The following is a 25,175-nucleotide window of genomic DNA, read 5'->3' as shown; positions in this document are numbered from 1 at the left end:
TAGTTTAATTAGTGTGGAAGTCTAGGAACCGATGACCTCAGCAGTTTGGTCCCATAGTCCTTACCACAAATTTCCAATTTTCCCACCACCGTAGTCAAGCCGAGACTCGAAGCTACTACCTCGATTTCAGTGGGCACCGACCATACTTCTAGAAAAATGGAGGTCAAGCTAATTGTTGGGTCGAGTCTTCGTGACAGAAAGTTAACAATAATCCAACACCTAGAACCAGTGGAATTTGCTAAAATGACATAACGAACTTTGTTTTGAAAGATGAAGATCTTCGTAATAGGGATGAGGGATATTATTCAGCAATGTGCGAAATAGTGGCTTGTGTCGTAGGTCCACTGCAGGCTACGTCTGCACCCTGCAAGCCACGGTAAGTTTGGCAGAGGTTATGTGGTGAACCAGATCCATTTCCCAAGCTTTATGTTTCACTCGCGGGAAGAAAGGTTGCTGGCATCCCTACCTCTTTGTATAAATATTCCACACAGATAACTCTTTAAGCCTGTCCCGGACGGACAACTGCTGTCTACAAGGCAGTACTAGGAGCGATCTATGACCGTCGGAATTGTGAGCAGCATGTTACCATTTTCTCTCTCAGTTATTTCCAGTAGCTGATTCCCGATGGTGCCGCTATTCAAGTGGCTCCTCATCTGGTCTCACGAGGCTGAGTGGACCCCGTGCCAGACCTTCCTACATCAGCAAAACCGAGAAGCTACGGGGAATCGACCACGGATCCTCTCGCACCGAAGGCAGCGACGCTAATCATTCGGCTACGTTGTGCGAAATGTTACGAATTTTCCCTCTTGATCATTACGAGCGATGTACGCTACAGCAAGTGGTACACTGACGTGGCAAAAGTCATGGCATAGCGACAGCCTCACATACAGAAGGCGGCAGTATTTCGTGAACAAGGTACGTATAAATGGGCAGTGCATTGGCGGAGCTGTCAAGTAATTCACGTGAAAAGGTTTCTGACGATTACGGTCGCCCGACGACAATTAACAGCGGAAAACGTTAGAGAATTCAATATTCCGAGATCCGCAGTGTCAAGAGTGTGCCCAGAATACCAAATTTCAGGCATTACCTCTCACCACGAACAACGAAGTGGCCGACGGCCCTCACTAAACGATCGAGGGCAGTAGCGTTTGCGTCGAGTTGTCAGTGCTAACCGACAAGCGACACTAAATGAAATAACAGCAGAAATCAACGTGTGACGTACGGGGAACGTATCTGTTGTAACAGTGCAGCGAAATTTGGCGCTAATGAGCTATGGCAGCAGATGAGCGACACGAGTGCCTTTGCTAACAGCACATCGCCTGCTGCACCTCTCCTAGGCTCGTGGCCATATCGGTTTCACCCTAGGCGATTGTAAAACGTGGCCTCGTCAGATGAGTCCTGGTTTCATCTGGTCAGAAGTGCTGGTAGGGTTCGAGCGTAGCGCAGACCCGACGAAGATATGGACCCAGGGTGTCAACAAGGCACTGTTCAAACTCGTGGTGACTCTATAATGATGTGGGCTGTGTTTACATAGAATGAACTGGTCATTGACTGGAAATTGTTATATTCGGCTGGTTGGAGATCATTTCCAGCCATTCGGGGCCTCATGTTCCCAAACAACGATGGAATTTTTATGAATGACAATGCGCCATATCACTGGAAAATAATTGCTTACGATTGGTTTGAAGAACATTCTGAACAATTCGAGCGAGCCCAACATGAATTACATCGAACATTTATGGGACACAGTCGAGAGGTCAGCTCGTGCACAAACTCCTGCACCGGCAACACTTCCGCAATTATGGCGGGCTATAGAGGCAGCATGGCTCAGTATTTCTACAGAGGATTTCCAACGGTTTGTTGAGTCCATGGTATGTCTAGCTGCTGCACCACGTCGGGCAGAAGGAGGTCCGACACGATATTAGGAGGTATCCCGTGTTTATGTCACCTCAGTGTTTGTTTCTTGACTCTCATTTGGAAGCCAGGTGTTGAACATGTAAAAGGAAAGCTATATGCGATGATTATCGCCTTTCTTGTAGTGCCTTCGGTTTGAGTTTGTACAGGATGTCTGTGACGCTGTCACGCTGACTAAACGAGCCCGCGACGAGGCGCCCGGGCTTTTACCGAGCCGCCCCTTCTCCTTTGACGAAACCGCAGGCCATTGATGACTGGACTGCTCCACACTCAGGCAATCCAGCCGAATAGAAGCGTGGTGCTACAACAACCGCTTAGTGCAATTAACGATCCAGCGCCACTTCCTTGCTGACATTCTCGCAGGCAACAACAACTTACCTGCGTTCTGTATAGAACTAAGTATGTATGGCCGACGATTGTCTGGCGGAGGTATAAATCATACACACAAACCTTCCTCGTGAAACGGTCTTCTCCTTTTTCTTGTGTCTTTGTCCCGCACCAGCGCAGGGTCGGTGTGGCTATTAACGGATTTCGCACATACTAGTCAAAATAGAATCAAAATCCTGACATTAACCTTCAGGTATTGACAGAAAAATACGGCGGGGGTTTTCAGTTCATCACAGTTCATCAAAATGGCACAAAATTTCTGCAGATTATATACTCAAATCTTATTGTTCAATCTGTCTGTCTGTTAGTGAACATGGCGGTGTATATCGTAACTAGGTAGATGCGTGAGAAACGGAGCGCTGTAATTGAGTTTCGAATTCGTGGAGTTCGTCCACACTTGAAACACCCTCTTCTTCAGCGTGACAACGCCAGATGGCACATGAGCGCTGCAACATCTCCAACAATTAGACGCCTTGGGTTCACTGTCATCTATCACCCTCCATACAGTCCCGACTTAGCGCCATCCGATTTTCATCTGTTTCCGAAACGTGAAGAACGTCACCGAGGACTTCGCTTTCATAGTGATGAAGCGGTGCATCCAGAGGTGAGATTGTGGCACCGTCAACAATCATTCTACAGTACGGTATCAGCAAACTGACGTCTCGTTGAGAGAAATTTGTTCGTCGCCATGGTAACTGTGTTCATGAATAAATATGTAGACATAAAGAATAAAGATGTAGAATGTTAATAACGTTTGTTTTATTTAAATAGATTTAAGAGTTTTCATATAAAAGATTTGGAGGCATTACTTCTCAGCATGCCCTCGTAGATCCTGATGATTAGTGCTCACAAACAACAGAACCATATCAGTGATTCAAAGCAAAACTAGCACTAGTTGTTTGTTACTTTTGGAAAAATATTAGCAGAGTGACTGAATACTGTCTGGAACATGGGCAAATCGACATCTGAAAATCTAGCACCATAGTCACACTAGTAAATATTTTTCATGACAAAGAAGCCATGTTCGGAAAGATAGGTTAAAAGAAGAGGAGGCACTAAATGAATTTCATTTTTGAATACAGTTATGGATTACTACATATTTTAATACTCGTAGGAATTGTCTTTTCTGAACGTAAGAAAAAGCTGTTTTCCATGAGAATTGACTACCCACAAGCTTAATACATGGAGAAAATTAATAAAACATTTTAAAGCATTTGCACTCGAAATTTGAAAATACACCCGAAGCAAAAAAGGCACCACGTATAGAAAAACAAATGATTATAATTCCAGAAAATGGGTTGATTTATATAGGAGGAAGAGCTACACAAACTGAGCATGTCATAAACACGTTGGTCCACTTCCGGCCTCTATGGAAGCAGTTGTTCGACTTGGGATGGATTGACAGAGTTACTGGATGTCCTCCTGAGGGATATCGTCCCAACGTCTGTCCAACTTACGCTTTGTAACGTTAAAAACCCGAGTTAGTTGGATGGTCTAATGCTCCACACGCTTTCAGTTTGGGGGAGATCCGAAGAGATAGTTCGCCAAGCACGAAGACAAGCAGGAGAAACTCTCGCCGTGTCTGGGCAGCCATTATATTGCTTAAATGCAAGCCCAGGATGGCTTGCTGTGAAGGGAAACAAAACGGGGCGTAGAATATCGCCGACGTACCTCTGTGCTGTGAGGGTGCCGTGGATGACAAGAAAAGGGGTCCTACTAAGGAAACAATTGGCACACCAGACCATCATTCTTGGTTAACGGGACTTGTGACGGACAACATTCAGGCTGGTATCCCACCGTCGTCTGGGCCTTTCTCCAGAGACATATTCGGCTTGGAATCGCATTGGCTACAGCAGGATTGTCCTTGGTGACGAGTTCTTCTTCAAACTGAGCCACGATGACCACCGAAGACGTGTGCGTGAAAGTCGCTTATCTTACGGACCGACGACCAGAGATGATGGCTTGGAGTGCCATTTGTTTTCATAGCAGGACACATTTGTCATCTGCGGCACCCTTTCAGCGCAGCGGTTCGTCGACGGTATTCTATGCCTCGTTTTTCTGCCCTCCAAGCAGTTCAGTATTTTGACAATATAACGCGCCAATTGACCAGGAGGACATTCAAAAACGGCAATTGACAGGCATAGTCCGGTGGAGCTTGTGCATGGCTGGCAGCTGCGGACCCTGCTCCATTTGCTGATGGCGTCACTCTCCCACCCCGCTCCCGACCCTTTTAGCGTTACGTCTCAATTGCATAAAAATTTTCAGTTCACCTGCCGCGTGAAATTCGGATAAAAGTCAAGCTTTTGATGATATCAACCATCGTTTTCGTCAGGGACTAAAACTCACTATCGTGGACTGGCAAGGTTCCGTCTTTTATACCCACAGAAAGGCATCCAATTGGCTGGATTACATGATGGCGCTTACGGAGGTGATGCGCTCTATGTACATAGATTTTTCTTGCGCTCTTTATCTGCTTGCAGCGCTATCCATCGCACCAGGCGGTGAACTGCGAGAAATATTCTGTGTTTTCTCCTTGTCAAGTACACGCTTCCATGCGTTGCTAAGCGCATAGCCGGGATCTCTGTTGGAGTTGTTTTCAGACAGTCTAAGTTCATGAAAGTCAGTTTTAGTACCTGACGAAGATGATGGTGTCATCGAAAGCTTACAGTTTTATCCGAATTTGAAGCAGCAAGTGAAATGAGAAATTTTTATGCAGGGAATCCGCGGAACTCTATTAATGCCAAGCCGAATACCTGCTTACATAAGGGCCAGCGGTGGGCCAACATGTTATTGACTTTCTCTTGAACAAATCATCCAATTTTTATGAAATTGTTAACATTTGTTTCTCTGTACGTCTACATCACATCTACCGATTTCCGTCACATACGGATAATTCGTTGGTGGTGCGTCTCTTTTTTTGTCTCAGAGCAAATAACATTTGCAAATGTGTACGGTGTGTGCATGTTGAGTGCCGCGACCGTACAGCAAATGTAGGCTCGCGTCGATGTGTGCCGCTATTCGAAACAATGTGTTGAGGACGAGGGCGATACTTGGCGGCAAAATACCACTGCTGGATGAAACATAGGTGTACTGCTATGACTCAGAGATGAAGCGGAGCAGCCCAGAATGTGTGCAACGTGGTCAACACCCACCACAAAAGGCACGAGCGCTGAAGTCGGCCAACAAGGCCATTTTTTTTTATTGGTGTGCACTCACACAGTTCCAATTTACACTACAGTCACTGCAGATTACTATAAGAACGTTTTGAAGGAGCCGGCCGAAGTGGCCGAGCGGTTCTAGGCGCTACAGTCTGGAACAGCGCGACCGCTTCGGTCGCAGGTTCGAATCGTGCCTCGGGGATGTATGTATGTGATGTCCTTAGGTTAGTTAGGTTTAAGTAGTTCTAAGTTCTAGGGGACTGATGACCTCAGCAGTTAAGTCCCATAGTGCTCAGAGCCATTTCAACCGTTCTGAAGGAATTCGTAAAGAATCACATTGCCAGAAAACGAAGGAACCTCATTGGCCAACGGAAGCTCATCATGCCACATGTTAGTAATGCTGTTATCGAGTTTCTGGCTTAGAAACGCATCGCTTCTGAACACCGCCCGCCTTATAGTCCGGACATAGCTCCGTGTGACTTTTTCCTTAATCCGACGGCCAAAAATGATCTCAAGTGATGTCGGTTCGACGACAAGACCAAGGCTGGAAAGCTTTAGAGGCGACCCTGAATGATTTCCTGCACGTCTTCCAAGAATGGCAAACGGGGTGCGACAAATGCTTTGCATCGAAGAGGGAGTGCGAAGTATTTTGACCGGGACAAAAGTCTGTATGAGCGATGTTTTACATTAAATTGTTGTATGAGCATTAGTGCCAGACATTACTGAACACCCCTCGTATAAGAGCTAATCATAATCAAAATCCAGCCGACTTCTTTCTCACTCACGAAACCAGTATCATAAGGTCGTCGTGGAAACGTCACTCTCCTCATTAACGGTTGTCAAAGCACCGTGGTACTCCTCTACATCCAATTCTTCTCTTATATATATATATATATATATATATATATATATATATATATATATATATATATATATATATATATAACTAAACTCCGCCCGAACAGGCTGTGAAGGCCCAGCGGTACCGACCGGCCGCCGTGTCGTCCACAGCCCACATTCATCACTGGATGGAAGGGCATGTGAACAGCACACCGCTCGCCCGGTCGTATGTCAGTTTACGAGACCGGAGCCGCCACTCCTCAGTCAAGTAGCTTCTCAACTTGCCTTACAAGGGCTGAGTGCATCCCACTTGCCAACAGCGCTCGGCAGACCGGATGGTCACCCATCCAAGTGCTAGCCCAGTCTGACAGCGCTTAACTTCGGTGATCTGACGGGAACCGGTGTTACCACTGCGGCAAGGCCGTTGGCTCTTCTCTTACATAATCGCCTAGAATCACGGCACAAAAGTATCCCCGCGACGAGCTCCTCTCGAACTGTAGCTTGTTAGCAGCCTGAAGGTTTTTCATTACTCCCATTTTCGACAGCGTCCTTTGCGCGTCTACATCATTGCGAAAAACTGTCCTTTCATTTCTCCTACTTCCATGTTCCAAACTTGTGTAATTTCCGCTTTGGCGCCACTAGGAATTTTTTGTAATAGCCTCGCACCAGGCTGGTTGCTTCTGGTGCCAACAGAAATATACAGTCAGACAAAGAACTGATTAAAATGTAATTCCTGATTGTTTTCTTAATTATAAGTCAGAATTAATAACAGTTAAGATTTCAAGCAGAGTAAATTTCTGGTTACAAATACACAAAAGAGTAATGTTGGGAGCTCTGGCGTATTTGGCACAGCTTTCAGATTACCATCCGCACATTTCATTTTCATTAGTTATCCTACATGATTTATGAAGAATATAGGAATCATGTTTGAAACAGGTTTAATAGTCAATCTTTTTATTAGAATGACTCCATGATACCTCCAATTGTTAATTTTTGTTTTATTTTCGCACTGTTTTACAATCTCAGCCTTAGGTCGTTTTGAAGCACCTAAATACACTTGTTAGGTCTCTGGTCATAAACAACTGCGATGTCATAATTGGCAGTTATCGGAAGACGTTGGCATAAATTCTTAGTAACAACACTTTCCGCTAAATTTTCAATATTTGAACCCGCAGATATTTATTATCAAAGAGCTAACAAATGCATCTAGATACCTGAAATTGCGTAAGGTCGAAACTGCTTAACAGTAGGTAAGAAAAATATAAAAATTAACAGTTGCATACATCATGGAATCGTTCAAAAAATTCGTAGCAACTGTGCAACTGTCAACCCAGGATTAAAGAAAAACACTCGATTTAGTTATTTATTGCTGTCCAGTCGCAAAACTTGGTACCACGTTTCTAATGAGGACTAAGTTGACAGAACATTAAACTCAGACGTCACTTCCTTCGTTTGCAGACAGAATTCTTCAGTGGGCTGAGAGTCCGCTGTTTGGTAACTTACGAACTACTGCAAGACCAAAATAAACGTTAGACGTGTAGCAGATATCCAGTGGAATTACTCTCCGTGTGAGTAATGCTGTGCCTTTGAAGCCAGGGTCGTGGTAATCAAATACGCATCAGTGACGGTTCGTAGCCATCGCTTTAGCAAGACTTTGTATCTGCGATACGCCTGTGCTTGCGAATTTTTCCGACGCTGCGGTCTTGCGCCCGTATTAATAGCGCGCTCCGCGTCAGATTTTGCCACAGACACGGTAGCGTCGTAGCTGTTTATGTTCGCCGCGTCTAAGAACAACAAACGCGATAGACTTGGCTTGTTTAGGACAAACACTCTTTTTCTCTCCGAAATCTGCTGACACTGCACCCTATTTGTTTCCTTCTGCCTTCATCCGCCGAATGATACCTGCTAGCCTGCTGAATGGTCGAATCTTGTTACATTCTTGCCGACCCACACCGCATTACTTCGCCCTCTTGTCTCGATGGTTGACAATGATCTTCGTGCACCCACAACTTTCACAGACATGAGGCAGGGACGGAACAAGAGTTTTGTGCCCTTGGCTGCGAAGAGCAGCAGTGAGCGCGAAAATACTGGTGACAGGGCGGTCAGAGCCGCACCGAACGCAAAGCCAGTTAGTTATGTCAGCGGCGAGGCCGCTGGGGCTAGGTTTTTGCGTCGTTTCGGGACTAAGTGAGCACGAGCCATAAAGATTGCGTAGGCTCTGCCCTGTCGCTGGACTTATGAGTAAAAGAGCTGTAACCCGGCGGAAATTGTTAGTACATGATGTCTCGTAAGTAAGTAATGTCTTACACGCCGTTAGGGGCCATACGACTTTCCGTTAGTAAACTGGGAATGCAAGTACACTCGCACACTACATGAAGCTGGTCCATAGGTGAAAAACGGAAAATCGCTTCCTTCATTTCTTACTGGAGGCACAAAAATAAAGCAGCTGACGTAACTGTCCGTACAAAAAGCATTCTAATAAGAAAAAAATTACATACAAATTTATTAGTGCAACGAAAATAAATCCTCTTGCTTACCAAAAAAGCGGCCTTTGACACACATAGTTTTTAATTCTGAAGTTAGTGTATGAATGAATTATAATGCTAACGTAATTTTCGGATCCTGTAGTGATACTTTCTCAACAAATACAAAGTCTAAAGAGAAAAATAAAAAGAAACAGCATATACTCGAGTAAAGTAAAGTTTATTATTTCTGACCCGCAAGACGTAATCGTAGATTTGAGAAGTAACGTGACCCTGTTCCACTAAATACAATACAAATATTAAAGCAGCACAATTTTAATGCCTAGTGGTACTGCTACAAGTTGTAAACGTTACCTCGATGGTATGATTTCAAGATCTCAACTTGACACACTTTCGTCACACTCTTTCCGAGATGTATTCTTCGCATTATTTTGATCTGAATTGTTGTAGGTAGTTACCCGAAAATGTAAGGTTGGAAATAAAATAGTTAGGCTGTAATGGTACGTATTTTAGGATATGACAACATGAATACTTCCAAATCTATCGATATTCAATTTCGCGCCTTGCCTTTCGGTGTGGGTTCGTACTTCACCCCAATTTCCAGATGTTTCAACCAAACCAGGCAACTATGTCACCATTATTTGCCATACGCTTCTTTCTGCTCACTGTTCTACATCTTTTCGTCGCTTTATTTACTCAGTAACGGTAGACGAACGTGTAAATGACTCAACAGAATTTAGATTTTGATGTCCCAGAACGATCAGCTGCATTGTGCGTGTTTGAAGTATGACCTTATGAGGATTTTTTCTATCATTCTAATAAACAAACATTCGTTATAACGCCCACTAATTTGTTTTGGTTCCGCTTTAGTTGCTTCTGCGCCCTTGCCACCAGTTTGCAGTTGGTGATTCCTTACGCCATAACCAACCGATCACTTGGTCTTAGGCAAAAGACAGATAACCTGTTTCTCATACATACCCATTACGGACATTGTGATTGGGGTACAGCAATCGTAACTGTCTATTCATACGTCCGAAACTATTTAAGAAAAGCACGGCCGAACTCGCCCCAGGGGTTTGAATTTCAGGAATGTATCCAGAGTCCGAAGAAGAAGGGAGACGGACAGCTCATATTGGTTTCTTGGTGAATAAGGAAACAGTTTTGAGACTACAATACAACGGCTGTGGGTTCACTTACTACTAGTCAGTGTCCATTACACGTTCAACCTTTCTTCACGGCCGGCCGGTGTGGCCGTGCGGTTCAAATGGTTCAAATGGCTCTGAGCACTATGGGACTCAACTGCTGTGGTCATAAGTCCCCTATAACTTAGAACTTCTTAAACCTAACTAACCTAAGGACAGCACACAACACCCAGCCATCACGAGGCAGAGAAAATCCCTGACCCCGCCGGGAATCGAACCCGGGAACCCGGGCGTGGGAAGCGAGAACGCTACCGCACGACCACGAGATGCGGGCTGGCCGTGCGGTTCTAGGCGCTTCAGTTTGGAACCGCGTGACCGCTACGGTCGCAGGTTCGAATCCTGCCTCGGGCATGGATGTGTGTGTGATGTCCTTAGGTTAGTTAGGTTTAAGTAGTTCTAAGTTCTAGGGGACTGATGACCTCAGAAGTTAAGCCCCATAGTGCTCAGAGCGCTTTGAACCAGTTTTGAGCCTTTCTTCAGTCTGACACTAAGCGAACACAGCTGTCTGACGGGACGGGATTCGGGAACAGTGTTATTGCTTCTGAAAGCACGTCACCTGCAAAAAATGGACGAGAAAAATGTGCGAAACGGTGAAAAGTGGTAAGTTCTAAAACTTAGCAACCCTTCGCTCTAAACCCCATCATTAATCACGTAGATCAGAAAACTGAAGTGAAAGAAATATATCTAATAAATTTTTTAGAAGTGATCAACTGGTGTCACGATAAAAAGAGGCAAAGACTTCATCTTGGGCGGCCTGAGCGAGGGATGTCATCGACAGTTCTTGTCTCTCTGTATCTGCTCCATGTCCGATCAACGTCGCTTTGGTTCACTCCGAGACGCCTGGACACTTCATCTACATCTACATTTATACTCCGCAAGCTACCCAACGGTGTGTGGCGGAGGGCGCTTTACGTGCCACTGTCATTAGCTCCCTTTTCTGTTCCAGTCGCGTATGGTTCGCGGGAAGAACAACTGCCGAAAAGCCTACGTGCGCGCTCGAATCTCCTCGGGAGGTATAAGTAGGGGGAAGCTATATATTCGATACCTCATCCAGAAACGCACCCTCTCGAAACCTGGAGAGCAAGCTACACCGCGATGCAGAGCGCCTCTCTTGCAGAGTCTGCCACTTGAGTTTGCTAAACATCTCCGTAAGGCTATCACGCTTACCAAATAACCCTGTGACGAAACGCGCCGCTCTTCTTTGGATCTTCTCTACCTCCTCCGTCAACCCGATCTGGTACGGATCCCACACTGATGAGCAATACTCAAGTATAGGTCGAACGAGTGTTTTGTAAGCCACCTCCTTTGTTGATGGACTACATTTTCTAAGGACTCTCCCAATGAATCTCAACCTGGCACGCGCCTTACCAACAATTAATTTTATATGATCGTTCCACTTCAAATCGTTCCGCACGCATATTCCCAGATATTTTACAGAAGTAACTGCTATCAGTGTTTGTTCCGCTATCATATAATCATACAATAAAGGATCCAAGAGACATAGACGCGAAAACATTTGTCGAAGGGCTGAGAAAACATTCACTTAGCCTTTTACAGAGGACACTGCTGACGTTCCCATCTCCTGCCCAGCCCTTGTGATCAAAGCCGTGAGGAGCAGTGCAGTATACGCCCGCGAGCTGAGCTCTGTTGGAAGTGAAAGTGGCGCTAGCGCTTGTGAAAATCGCGGACCTGGATCAGCTGTGGCCGTGAACCTACAGACACGAAAGCAACGCACACATTGCACCCAACCCGCTAAAGAACTGGGAGTAGACTCTCCCATACTGCCTTCTCAGTTGTCTGATATATTATTCTTGGTCTCTGGGGCACGAATCGCTGTAATTTTCACGCCAAAAGGTACCTGTGCGAGTACACCTTGAGTGCAATAGAGTAAGAGAAGCAGCATACGGTGTCTAGCAATAAAGGTGTCGTAATGCTCAATATAATGCGCTTTGCTCAAACGTGGGTAGAAATAAGGGAAATGAGTTATTTTTTCATTAATAGTTCCATTATTTCAGTTGTTTCTCATATTTCCTTGTCATCACACGTACTGGTGTTCGTCTCATTTCTTTTTCAGCGGTACTGCTCTCCTTGTAGGGAAACTGAAACAACAGGTGACTACAATGTAACACAACTTTCACTATGAGCTAGCTTTTCTCATCCCACCAGTAGGATGTGCGCTGTAGTGGTCCCAGAGTGGCTGTAAGTTATTATTTAAAAAAGTTTGTTTTCTATCCACTTTGAAACTATGCATGACTGTGAATGCTTTGTTGAACTTAATTTTATGCTTTCCACTTCGTTCTATTACTGCGATACATATTATCTTTATGAAATGTTATTCTTTTGTTGTTGTAGTTGTTGTGGTCTTCTGTCCTGAGGCTGGTTTGATGCAGCTCTCCATGCTACTCTATCCTGTGCAAGCTTCTTCATCTCCCAGTACTTACTGCAACCTACATCCTTCTGAATCTGCTTAGTGTATTCATCTCTTGGTCTCCCTCTACAATTTTTACCCTCCACGCTGCCCTCCAACACTAAATTGGTGATCCCTTGATGCCTCAGAACATGTCCTACCAACCGGTCCCTTCTTCTTGTCAAGTTGTGCCACAAACTCCTCTTCTCCCCAATTCTATTCAGTACCTCCTCATTAGTTATGTGATCTACCCATCTAATCTTCAGCATTATTCTGTATTCTTTTAGTGAAGTAATATTACCGGAGCTTTAAACGGCCAAGTACTGTTTTGCGCTGTCACTTTGAATCTGCTGTATTAGATGTGTAAAGGCACCGATATATGGTTTGCCACTGAAATTTACGATGAGAAAATTTTAACACTGCCTATTAGAACAGGCAATCTCAGAAGGTCTGTAAATAGCGACGGCGAAGCCAACACACCTGTGACAGCTTTTGCAGATGGAGGACGCTGTGCGTGAATTTTCGTAATGAGCTGGCTTTTCTCACAGAATTGTGCGCAGTCAGTTACGACCAACTCCTGTGGGCAGACGACCAGCAATCTGCACTTAATTTAATTGTAAATGCACACAGCTGTTACGCCTAGGTGACAGGAAACCCACACAAGATTGTGAAATTCTCTCTGTGTTTGTCAAAGGCAAGGGTGGCGCAAGTTGACTGCAGTACGCCCTAGGCAGTGCTTCTAAGAAGTATCTCTTGCAAAGCCATCCCACTTCTCGGCACTTTGACATTAGTACACGAGGGGGCACCCCCATACGCCGCAGTTCTGTCAATAAACTTCAATGACGGATATTAGGTGATGTACACTGCCTCACAAAGAAAGCACCCAGAAAAGATGGTCGAATGTCAGTGAAACTTAGTACACAAACATACCATCGGCAAGTACAGATATGTAAATGATTACGGTTTCCATTCTCTGTGACAGGTAGAGTGACCCACAGAGTATGTCAATGTTGTTCGTGTTAAAGTTTTGTTATCAGGCCTCTTAGGGTATATAAGGGGCACGAACAGGGTCAGATGCTGAACGGTCACTGTGCAGGACATGGAGATACCGCGTACTCGTGTGAGGCAGTGTTATCAGCATCTTACAAAGGATGAAGGTGGCCGCATCGTGGGTCTCAACTTCGCACAATATCCAGATTTGTGGGACTCTCGGATGTGACAGTGGCCCAGTGCTGGACTGCGCGAGAACCTGAGAACAGGTGTACTCGTCGTCAAGGTCCCGGTCGACCACGAGGGAGAATCTCCGTATTGTGCACTGAGCATACCGTAGCCCCTTGACGTCAGGCGCCGCCATCCAAGAACGAGTACTGGACTCCCTACAACATTGTGTCATACCGCACCATGGTCAGAGAGTAGCAAGAACCGGACTGGGGAATTACCATCCCATGCGCCGGTTGTCGTTAAGGCCACAACAAAAAGAGCTGCGTCTGGAGTAGTGCCGTGGCAGGGAAGCGTGGACTGGTGGTGAATGGCGTCGCGTCCTGTTCAGCAACGAATCGCAGATCTGTACCACGGCAGACGACCATTTTCGGCGAGTATTAGGGCGACCTGGAGGGAGTTCCCGTTCATCCAATGTTTTGGAGAGCCACAGTGGAGTTTACCCCCGGCGTCTGACGTCAGGAGCCATTGGGTGGTGGTGATTTAGTGGGGACTGAGGGTACAACGGTACGTCACGGACATCCTACGTCCCGTCCTCGTTTGTTACTTCTCATACGACATTATCTTGGTTCCATTTTGTAACGTAACAATATTCGTCCACACATGGTACGTGTCTCTATGAAGTGTCTGCTTGATGTTGACGTGCTCCCGTAGTCAGCAAGATCCCCAGATCTGTCTCCGATACGGCCTCTCCCGCCGGAGGTTCGAGTCCTCCCTCGGGCATGGGTGTGTGTTTTGTTCTTAGCATAAGTTAGTTTAAGTAGTGTGTAAGTCTCGGGACCGATGATCTAAGCAGTTTAGGGCCCTTAGGAATTCACACATATTTGAACATTTTTGTCTCCGACAGAACTTGTGTGGGATCAGCTCGGACGTCAAACCCGTTCCAGTGCCATTATCCAGGATATCAGCGACAAGCTACAACAGCTGTGCTCCAGCTTACCTCTTGAGAGGATACAATGGATTTATGAATCAGTGCATCCATCCCCGCCATATAGGGGTGGTGGGTGGGGGGGAAGGTCATACTGGTAAGTGGGCTCATACTGCCAGGTTCTTTGTAAATTTGACTCGATTTTATAATCCCTGAAATGACATCACACATTCTGTAAACCTGTGAAGTTTCTGATTAAGCTTATCCATAATGGATATTTTCAATCTGTGACTGTTAACTAAATGTAACTACATAGAACTGCAACCAGTCCCTTTTTTGAATATTTATTTATTATTCCATGAACCGGTTTTTGAACCTGAAGATGAACCTGAAAGAGTTCGAAAACAGGTTCATGGAATAATAAATAACTATTCAAAAAAGTGACTGGTTGCAGTTTTATGTATTTACATTCTGTGATGTTCCGTTTCATTTCTCCTTCCCTTCAGGGTGACTCACATTTTCTATCAGGCAGCGTATGTATCATAAGTTGCTCTTTCTCTCAAGAATGCCCCTCCATGATCCACAAACAGTACACTTTACAGCTTTTACTTATCAGGACATTTGGCGTCACAAGTGTGAAGATATCGGACGATTCCATATTAGAACGAGCTATTGTCCATCATACGTCATGGATAAGAACTGAAATCGTCTTATGTGCTGTATCTCGTCTGAAAGCTATTTTCACTACCGATGGCCCTAACAAACAACAGTAGCTGCTTATGATCTATGTTGGCCACTTCGTGAATTATTGAATCAAATGAGAAGTGTAAGCATTCAGAAAATAAATACTTTCATTGTTAAAAAGTTTTTCTATACGTTTCTTGGCAATTGCAATGCTGTTCTGATACTACATATTCGAACTGTTTGTTTTTCATTCTTCCTGTATCTTTTATTTGCATTCCATGCTTTTTAATTCGAGATAAACTCGATTTTTAACTCCAAAATTTTGATTCTATCTATGCAATCACTAAGATGCGCATTGTTTGCAATACCCGTTTATTTTTATCTGATTAAAACATCATGGGTGGTCTGGAGTCAAACATATTTTCAATTTTGCTTGGATTGTAGCTCTAAAGCAGTTCGACCGCTGAGCTATTGAAGTGTATTTCTTTGGCTTAGAACGTACTGGTGTTTTCTGATGACACCTGGAAGCGTTGGTGCACGCACATTTCTCATGTACATTCTTGTCTTTGACACTGGTCTATTTTGTGGATTTCCACTTAGACTTGCAGCACTATTCATTTCATGACCGACACAAAATTTAATATTCCGTGTTGCAAACGTTGCCAGTTTATATACTAGACTCTGCATTCATTTTACCTAAAAATGTTTTCTTTCTCTACGCTTGTTATAAGTACTAGTTCGTGTTTTAACTTCTTTGATAATGTGAGTCGGATGAAGGGGTGTTTCTTAAGTATTAATGACCAAGACAGTGGGGGAAGGGTCAGCTCAAAGACGAATACGGGATGGTGACCAGTGAGTGGAAGGGTATAGCAAGGCAGAGTGGGCGGTTATGAGATGGAGAAAAGCGTGTAGGAGACCGGGAGTTCTACATCTACTTAAATATTACACGAGCCAGTGTAGAGTGTATTGCGTAGGGTACTTCGTAACTGATGAGTTTTCTTTCCTATTCCATTCGTGAATGGGGTGAGGAAAAATGACTGTCTGTACGTCATTGTAAATTCCAAAATCCCTGTTATATTGTTCTCGTAACCCCCTCCCCCCGCCAATGCCTTCCCCTCTACGCGAGACGCGAGATAGTCACGTTAGTTGCAGCGAAATGGTGGCGTAGTCACCTTCGACAACACTTTTTCTAAATATACCCAGCAGGCTTTGTCGAGAACTAAATCGTGTTCTTCTAGTGATTCCCGCTTAAGAGATTGAGCCGAAATGGAGAAGGTAGCAGAGAGAGAAGGGAGCACCATACCTCAGTAGCTCGTTAAACGTATTGTTTTTAGAGCTACAGTCGAACCAGAATTGTAAATACGATTGGTTCCATAACACTGATCATGTTTTAATATATTAAAACGAAACGTGTGAATTAATAAGCATATACGCAGTTGCTTAGGCGGAGTGAAAATACTTAAAGTAATTAGCTTCAGAGACCGAGGCCAGATAAATGCAAAGTCTACTTGTTTCCGCCGGCAGTAAAGAATATTTCCGGTGGTCGTTTCCTTAGGCAAGACTTCCTGCTTGGCGCGCAGCTAACTTGTATAGCGGGACGCGCCGGCCTACCGCACGCTGCCCCAAGGTCCCTGCCTGCTGCTGCCGTGCCGGCCTGGAACAAACCGCCGGTGGGGTGGAACCTCACCGTTTTGGTGACATCACGTCCGGCACCTAGCCGTCATGATTTCCGCTCTGTTTTGCGGCGCCACTCCAGGAGGAAGCCAGACAGAGCTGTTGTGCCATTTGCAGACGAGATGTGCGTTACACTTTTAGGAAAGATGCTGGCAGCCACCACCCGTGGCCCTGTTGACAGAACTGCACGGCATTCTCCTAGGATGATGATAGGAAACAGACGCCAGCGGTGCCTGCCCAAAATTCAAGTCCACTTCATTTTTCCTTATGAATCCAAAGGTCGGCCGCTGCTGCAGTAGCCGGCCGCGTGGCCGAGCGATTCTAGGCACTTCAGTCTGGAACCGCGCGACCGCTACGGTCGCAGGTCCGAATCGTGCCTCGAGCATGGATGTGTGTGATGTCCTTAGGTTAGTTAGGTTTAAGTAGTTCTAAGTTCTAGGGGACTGATGACCTCAGATGTTAAGTCCCATAGAGCTCAGAGCCCTTTTTTTTTGTTTTTTTTTTGAGCTGCTGCAGTGTGTCCCGCGGATAAGGCAGTAGTAAACTTGTAATCAACGACGTCGACGAAGTAACGGAATACTCTAGAAAAATAAATACGAGGGTTATTCGGAAAGTAAGGAACGATCGGTCGCGAAATGGAAACCACAGTGAAAATCCTATGAAGTTTTGCACAGGCGCGTTGGCCAGTGTCTCTAGTATTCCCGTCGACCGCGTTACGTCGTTCTCTTTAGTTCTGAGCACATAGGGAGCAATAAAGATATCTAGAACAATAGTGTCTCCCGCCAAATACGAGGGCCTGGTAAGAAATTTCACCTGAAGATATGCGGCCAACATTACATATCTGTCGTGCGTTCTCTTCTTCAAGATGATTCTCAGCCGCATTCTGCAGGGGCAATGAAGATGCTTGTGCATCGTTTTCAATTTGAAATGTTTGATTACCCACAATACTGCCCGTAATTGTCTCCCTCTCAGTTTCATCTCTGCTCACATAAACCGCTGGCTATGAAGACAACATTTTGGCACAGACAACTAGCTGTAGGCCAGAGTAGAGAATTGGCGGAAAGCACTGGCGGCTGCCTTCTATAACGAGGGTATTGGAAAGTTGGTACAACGCTACGACAAACGTCTAAGTCGGATCGGGGACTATGGAGATAAGTAGCTGGAAGTTGTAGCTAACGGTTGCAAATAAAACAGTTTTGATTTTCACTGTGGTTTCGATTTCGCGACCTATCGCTCCTTACTTTCCGAATAGCCCTCGTATATTAATCTGCTATTTTGTTCGTGGTACTAATTTTCAGCATCTGTAGCATATATTATTCAGGATAAAATTCAGTCGTCAATTGCAAATACATTTTTATTGCGCTTTACCAGTCATTTGTCATCTTCAGAAGCTTGGTACTGGTTTAACTGATGTCAGAATTTTCTTCATGAAAGCACACTGCAATGATGTGTCCAGAAATGTAAGTATTGCATGTGATTCTAGTAAACACAGATTGACAATTTATACCTTAAGCTGTTGTACTAGTAACAAAAAACGTCATCTACATTTACAATAATCATATAGGATGTGTACATTTCTGGACGTATCATGGCACTACGCTTCTATGAAGAAAATGCTGACACCTCTTAAACCAATAAGAAGCTTCTCAGAATGACAAATCAATTTGTCGAAACCGGTGAAGCGCATAAATATGTATTTGTAACTGATGACTGAATTTTATTCTCAGAAATATTAATCTGCTTTGGATAAAAAGCTCATGCCGACACTTTGTACACTGAAACAGTTTGGCAGTTGGACAAGGAAGCTGCTATATTCGGCGCTTATCTTGCTATAAAGGAAACAGAGGAGAAATTTGGAAAGGTGATTAAAGTTAATCGAAAAGAAATAAAAACTTTGGTGTTTACGTGTGGCATTGTCATTGTGCCAGAGACGGAAAAAGACTTGGAAGAACAGTTGAACGGGGAGGATAATGTCCTGCAAAAAATTATAACATGAACATCAACGAAAGTAAAACAACGGTAGTCGATTGTAACTGAATTAAATCAGGCGATGTTCAGGGAATTAGACTGGAAAACGAGAGACTAAAAGTAACAGGCGAGTTTTCCTGTTTGTCAGTAAAATAACTGATGACGGGCATAGCATAGATAGAATATAAAATGCAGGCTGACAATAACAAGTTAAACACTTCTGAGAAAGAGGAGTGTTTTAACATCTAATGTCAGTTTACGTGTTAGGCAGTCTTGTCTGAAGGTATTTGTCTGGAGTGTAGCCTTGAAAGGAAGTGAGATGTAGACGATAAGCGGCTCAGACAAGAAGAGAATAGAAGCGTTTGAAATGTGGTGCTGTAGAAGGATGTTGAAGATTAGGTGGGTAGCACGAATAACAGTTGAGGAGGTATTGAATCGACTTGGGGAAAAATGAAATTTACGGCACAACTTGAGTAAAAGAACGGATCGGTTCACAGGACACGCACTGAGGCATCATGTATTTATCAACTGGGTTATGGAAGAAAGTGTGTGTGTGGGGAGGGGGCCGGTTAAGTTGTGGGGAAGGGGCAGACCAAGACTTGAATATAGTAAACAGCTTCAGACGGGTGTAGGCTGCAGTACTTGCTCGGAGATGAAGGGGCTTGTACAGGGCAGAGTAGCATGGAGGGCTGCGTCACACCCGTCTTCGGACTGAAGACCACAACAACAACAAACCTTCAAATGCAGTCGCCATTCATCGGCTTCTTACAGCAAGCAAAACGGAAGTCAGGTCTCAGTGGGACGAGGATCTGGAGACGTAAGTGTACTGTCCAAAGCTATCTTTAGTCGCTGAGAGGAGATTCAGTCACTGCAGTTTCACTGCTAATTTTTTTTCATACGCTGGTAATAGCTGTAACTCAGACGCTGGAGACAGCAATAATTTAATCCTCGCTCATTCCAAGTTCCAGCAACATAGTGAGCAATTTCTTTGTGAACTGAAAAAGCTTACGGTACCATCGTCTGTAACATCACTGTTCTTCTAATGGCAATTCTTAATTGTCCGACAGTATTTATTTTAGTTAGTAGTTTCAGAATCGGACCACATACTTGACGAGAAGGTGCAATCACAACTTTTAGTGGTTAATTACAAGACCGACTGCATCTCAGAGACTTTAGAAACCTGTTTGTAAATTTTTATCAGAGCAAAAATTAATTTCTACTTCTGTGTTTAGATATTAAGAAGCTTTTCCTGTTTTTGTTAGTGGTGAAGAAATGTTGTTTAGCCACTTCAAAGTATTGTGCTCGTTTCTCTGTTGCAGAAAACTGTTTTCCTTTTTTTTTTTTTTTTTTTTTTTGTAACTTAGAAATGAACACATTAATTTAAGCAACTATGCAATATTCAGTTTTCTGTAATCGTTGACGACTAAACAGTGTACTTGTTTATGGTTAGTGAACTGCCGCTGAAGGCTCAATAAAAAAATGCATACCGTAAAGTGGTGGTGAATCTCCTTCTTTTCTGAACTCAGGGTTTTAAGTTAATTAACTATACTAAACATATGTGTCAACGAATCTTTCTGTCGGCATTCTTGTGTAAAAGGTTGTTGCTGCTCTAGCTGTATCGTTTTAGGAACAAAAATTTCATGTTTCGAAATGATCTCCAGCCTTTTCTTCACATGTAATGCTGGTTGTGAACAACAGACTAGAAATAATTCACTTTACGTTGAATTATTATTCAGAATCGACGTGTCTAGATAACTAGAAGAGGAATGTGTGGATGTTGTAAGGAATCTGCTAAAACTTTTAAAATTAAGATGAAGACTTCTTACGGGAAACCACGGAATACAAGTCATGTTGGCCGGATGGATAACTGTATCGCGACCTTCCTGCGCCACATCATTCGGTCGAATGCGAGATGAGGGAGGATTCCGAGTGGTTGTTTCTTCGCATGTGAACAGAACGAGGCTCGCTTTTAACGCTGGAAGAGAGTTTGGTAGCTTCCTCACGCGCTTCAAGATCACCTTGCTTTGTCTATCTAAATAGGAATTTTTGTATAAAATGCGCCAATTTCTAGTAAGAGTAAGAATAGAGCGTCGCTTAGAGACACCAGCACTGGTAGGAACGGCGCTATTTAGAGCGTTGTGCAGTGTGCACTTTTTATTTATCTCTGCGCCTTTCAGTCATTGTGTTCCGTTCTTGCTAGAACAGAACGAAAAAGAACGTTCACTTTTTCAAATATTCTCTTGGCTAAACGACGGCGTCCTAATGTGGTACAAGGTCCAATCTCCCTGCTGTTGTTGTAAACAGGCTTTTCAGTAAGGAGACAGCTTGCGATGTGATAGAGCGGTAATACCACCACTGGTGAGAACCCGATTCCCACCACAAGAATCCTGTCCACTGGCATGATTTCATATGCATCTCAAGATATCGACATAAGATTTTCCTTATGGATAGACTCGCAACGTTTTTATCGGTCAATACCACAGCAATTAAGTTTTTAAAAATAGAAGAATGTAATTTTCTGAACGGCATTAGAGAACTTTTGAAGAGAGAATTTTAGGAAAAAAACAGCCTAGACAACTTTCTCCATTCAACTGTAATTAGCAGTTTCGGCTGAATTAGGCCATCTTCAGTTCTAAGACTAGAATACCGGAGGCCGGATGCCAGCACAGGCGTCAGCTGCTCTGCGTTGTAACGACGCGCACCGGCTGACGCCGAGCTACTTCTAACGCCAGAACATAACTGAATCTTTATTGCCACGTTAAGAGTCACGTTACGGTAACGGACCGATGCCTCCGTTCTCAAGTTTACTATCTCGCAGAGAAGTTTCACTAAAGTGACAGCTGACATCCGTTCTCCGAAAACACAGTTTTACTTAGTGTTCGATTTGCATGGGTGTCCGAGAATAAGGACGAGTTTTAATTTTGCGCCATTTTGTTATATGGTGGTTGGCAGCCGTAGTTTTTCCATGTTTGTTATCTGCGTTCCTTCCCATTAGTAGCCGGACAACTTCTGTGTGGTGAGCACTGTTGTTTGATATTTATTTTCGTCATGGGGCAGATGACAACCAACGTATCCAAGTGACAAAAAATTGTTACAAAAACAGCGAAAGTCCCACGGCAACCGTTCCGTTATGCTGCTCCAACCGTATCATCTGTTCGGAAGTTGATCTGGAACTTTCAGACCAAGGGGTGTAGTTCAAACGTTAAGAAAACAGGACGCCCGCGTTCTAGTCAAACACAAGAAAACATTGTTGTCGTGCGTGACAATGTGACCGTAAGCCTCAGAAAATCGGTTCGCGGACGAGCTCAATAACTTAATTTACCACAAAGTTTACGTATGAAATCTTTTCAAGAGATCTGAAAATGCATGCGTAAAAGATTCAACCTACAAAAGATTTGAAGCCTGCAGATCATGGAAAGAGACACCGATTTGCTCAATGGGTCTTGGGTCGAGAAGCGTCGAACGAGAACTTCACAAAAAGAATAATTTTCTCAGCTTAAGCGCACTTCCACCTCAGTGGATACGTCAATAAGAAGAACTTGCAGAATTTGGGGTAACGAAATTTCGCGAGTGACTGTGGAAGATGAGACGCATCCACAACGCACGAGTGTGTGGTGTGGATTTTGGGCAGGAGGAGTGATCGGCAAGTGCATTTTTGAAAATGATGAGGAAGCTGCCGTCACTGTGTACGGCGACCGTTACCGAAACAGGCTTTCTGATTATTTTTTCCCTCTTATTGATGAAAACGACTATTTTTGGTTTCAACAAGATGGTACGATCAAGCCGTGAAACGATTGCTCCGCTGAATGAAAAGTTTCCTGAAAAAATTGTCTCTTTGCGTGGCAACCAGGATTGGCTTGCCAGATCATGCGATCTTACGCCTTGTGATTTTTTTTTGTGTGTGTGTGTGTGGGGGGGGGGGGGGGGGGGAGGGTGTTTGTGAAACCAAAAGTGTACACGAACAAACCACAAACAATACACGAATTGAAGGATGAAATTAAAAGGGTTGTTATTGGCATCCCACCAGATGCCTGTGAACACCTTATCGAGAACTTCAGTGAACGCATTGCTCGTTGCCGCGCGGCCTTGGGTGGTCTATTTCGTACGTACATAAATAGGAGAAGTTATTTAATGTGTTTGTAAAAAAAGGAAAAGACAGAGAAACATTACATTTGCAATAAATTTTGTATGTTCCATAGCATTTTAATACATTTCCCTACTTCCCGGACATCCTCTAGTAGCAGCTCTTGTACGCCTGCGACCCAAGTAATACATATTTCCAGAATTTTTCGAAAATCTCTGTCTTATAAAGATGTATGTATGTATTTATGTGTGAGAATAACTCTGGAAAGCCTGGAGCAGTTTCAAACAGTTACCGTCTGGGAAGAAGCACTGTGGGGGTTAAGAAATACCTACCTTCCACGGGGTTGTAGTTGGGGTTGAAAAGGGGGTGACGTAGAAGCCTAAATCAGGAACGTCTGCAAAAATAATTTCAACCAAATTTTCTGTACACATGACTTATTATTTGTATATAAATAAATACCATCTCTAGGGGCTGGGGTGGAAAGCCATGACATGGAAAAATTTTCCCATACCGATTTTTCTTTACCGCTAGACTCACTGGTTACAGTTCCGATGACGTATCACCTCTAGGTTTAGGGGAATGAGAGGACGAAGCGGGGAGCAAGGGGGAGATGGAAAGATAGTGGCATATCGGCATCTCTCTGTACCTCCGGAAACAATTTCTACCAAACTTGGCACATGTATCTCTTGCTGTCTAGAGAAAATTACTGTGGGCAGTAAGACACACCTATAGCCGAAGGTGGGGGTGAAGAGTAGTGGTTACATAGAAACACAACTCAGAAACACCTGGAGAAATTCCAAGCAAATTTGTTACGTACATCACTCCTTATCTGTATGAAAATACTGTGGTAGTAAGACACCTCTACTGCTTTTAAGGGTGGGGGTGTGGCTGAGAAGGGGTGGTTCTTACCCAGACAGAATTACAAGTTTCCTCAGGATTCAGATGAAACTGCAGAGCGAAATTCGCTACAGATACAGATGAGATACGTGTGAAATGTATTACATATACGAGAGCTATTCGGAAAGTAAGTCCCGATTGGTCACCAAATGGAAACCACAGGGAAAATAAAAAAAATGTTTTATTTGCAACAATTAGCTACACCTTCCAGCCACTTCTCTACATAGTCACCACTCCGACTTAATCATTTGTTGTAGCGTGGTACCAACTTCCCAAAACCCTCGTCATAGCAGGCAGCCGCCTATGCTTTGGGCAGATTCTCTACGCTGACCTACAGCTCGTTAACTGTGCCAAAATGCTGTCTTCAAAGCCAGCGCCTCATGTGAGCAGAGACGAAACTCAGCGCGAGCCCATTACGGACTGTACTGTGGTTGATCAAACACTTCCCATTGAAAACGCTGCAGGAGCATCTTGATTGCCTCTGCAGAGTGTGGCGGAGAATTGTCACGAAGAAAGAACCATATGACAGTTATGTTATGCAGGCTGCATGACATCAGGCGAATTCTCTCACCAGGCCCTCATACTTGGTGGGAGACACTATTTTCTAGGTATTTTTACGTGCTTATCGTCCTCTTCGAACTGAGAAGAGCAACGTGACATGACCGACGGGCAGACTAGAGAGACTGCCCAACACATATGTAGAAAGAATTTACTTTTCAAGTAGCCCTTATATATATCAGGGCTATTCGAAAAGTAAATTCTTAAGTAATAATAATATATATAAGGACTGACTTAGAGCTTGTTATTTGATTAACGTCTGTAGTAGATCCAGCATATCATAAGCATCCCGACTGTTTGTTCCGCTGCATCAACGGTTCTTCCATAGCCGTTGAAAGGATATCAGGCTCTCCTGACTGCATTCTGTATTGTGATGCGAGGAGAGGAACAAATGGAAGTGGGAATCTGACCCCTATTTGAGCTGATGACGAGACGAGTGTTTTAAAACTTTTAAAATTTTATGTTGTATTGGATCCTAAGGTTTTAGTCTGGAGCTTTTTGTGTTTTACAGATGGGCTGGCACATTCCTTTTATTCCAGCGGCTACCCATCCACAGCTACCTGTTGTACAAGTTTAATTCTTTCCAAATTTTCCTTTTTGTTATAACTTTTATGACTGACAGAATGCGGAACTTTCTTATTTCTCTTTCTCTCTCTCTCCCTATCCCTCTCTTTCTCTCCCTCCGTTTCTGTGGATGCCTGTGCAAATTTTCAAGACTTTTTATATATGAATTCCTAGTATCGTTTGATAGTTCTGCCACTGTCATCCACACTTATCTCGTAAAAATCAAATACGGGCGCTATAAAGACGTTGCTGCAGCGTGCCCAAACCAT

The 25,175-nt window shown here is 44.0% G+C and overlaps 1 protein-coding gene and 1 pseudogene across 2 annotated transcripts in view; both read right to left on the bottom strand.

The window, feature by feature from the left end:
* LOC126236641 (phospholipid-transporting ATPase IF-like) overlaps positions 1–25,175 on the bottom strand; it is a 683,598-nt gene that overhangs the window by 449,481 nt on the left and 208,942 nt on the right. The window lies entirely within an intron of this gene.
* Positions 6,611–6,728, bottom strand: LOC126238414 (5S ribosomal RNA; annotated as a pseudogene).

Source organism: Schistocerca nitens, chromosome 2, assembly GCF_023898315.1.
Source record: "Schistocerca nitens isolate TAMUIC-IGC-003100 chromosome 2, iqSchNite1.1, whole genome shotgun sequence".
NCBI classification, from domain to species: Eukaryota; Metazoa; Arthropoda; class Insecta; order Orthoptera; family Acrididae; genus Schistocerca; species Schistocerca nitens.
This window is presented reverse-complemented; position numbering and strand designations above follow the sequence as displayed.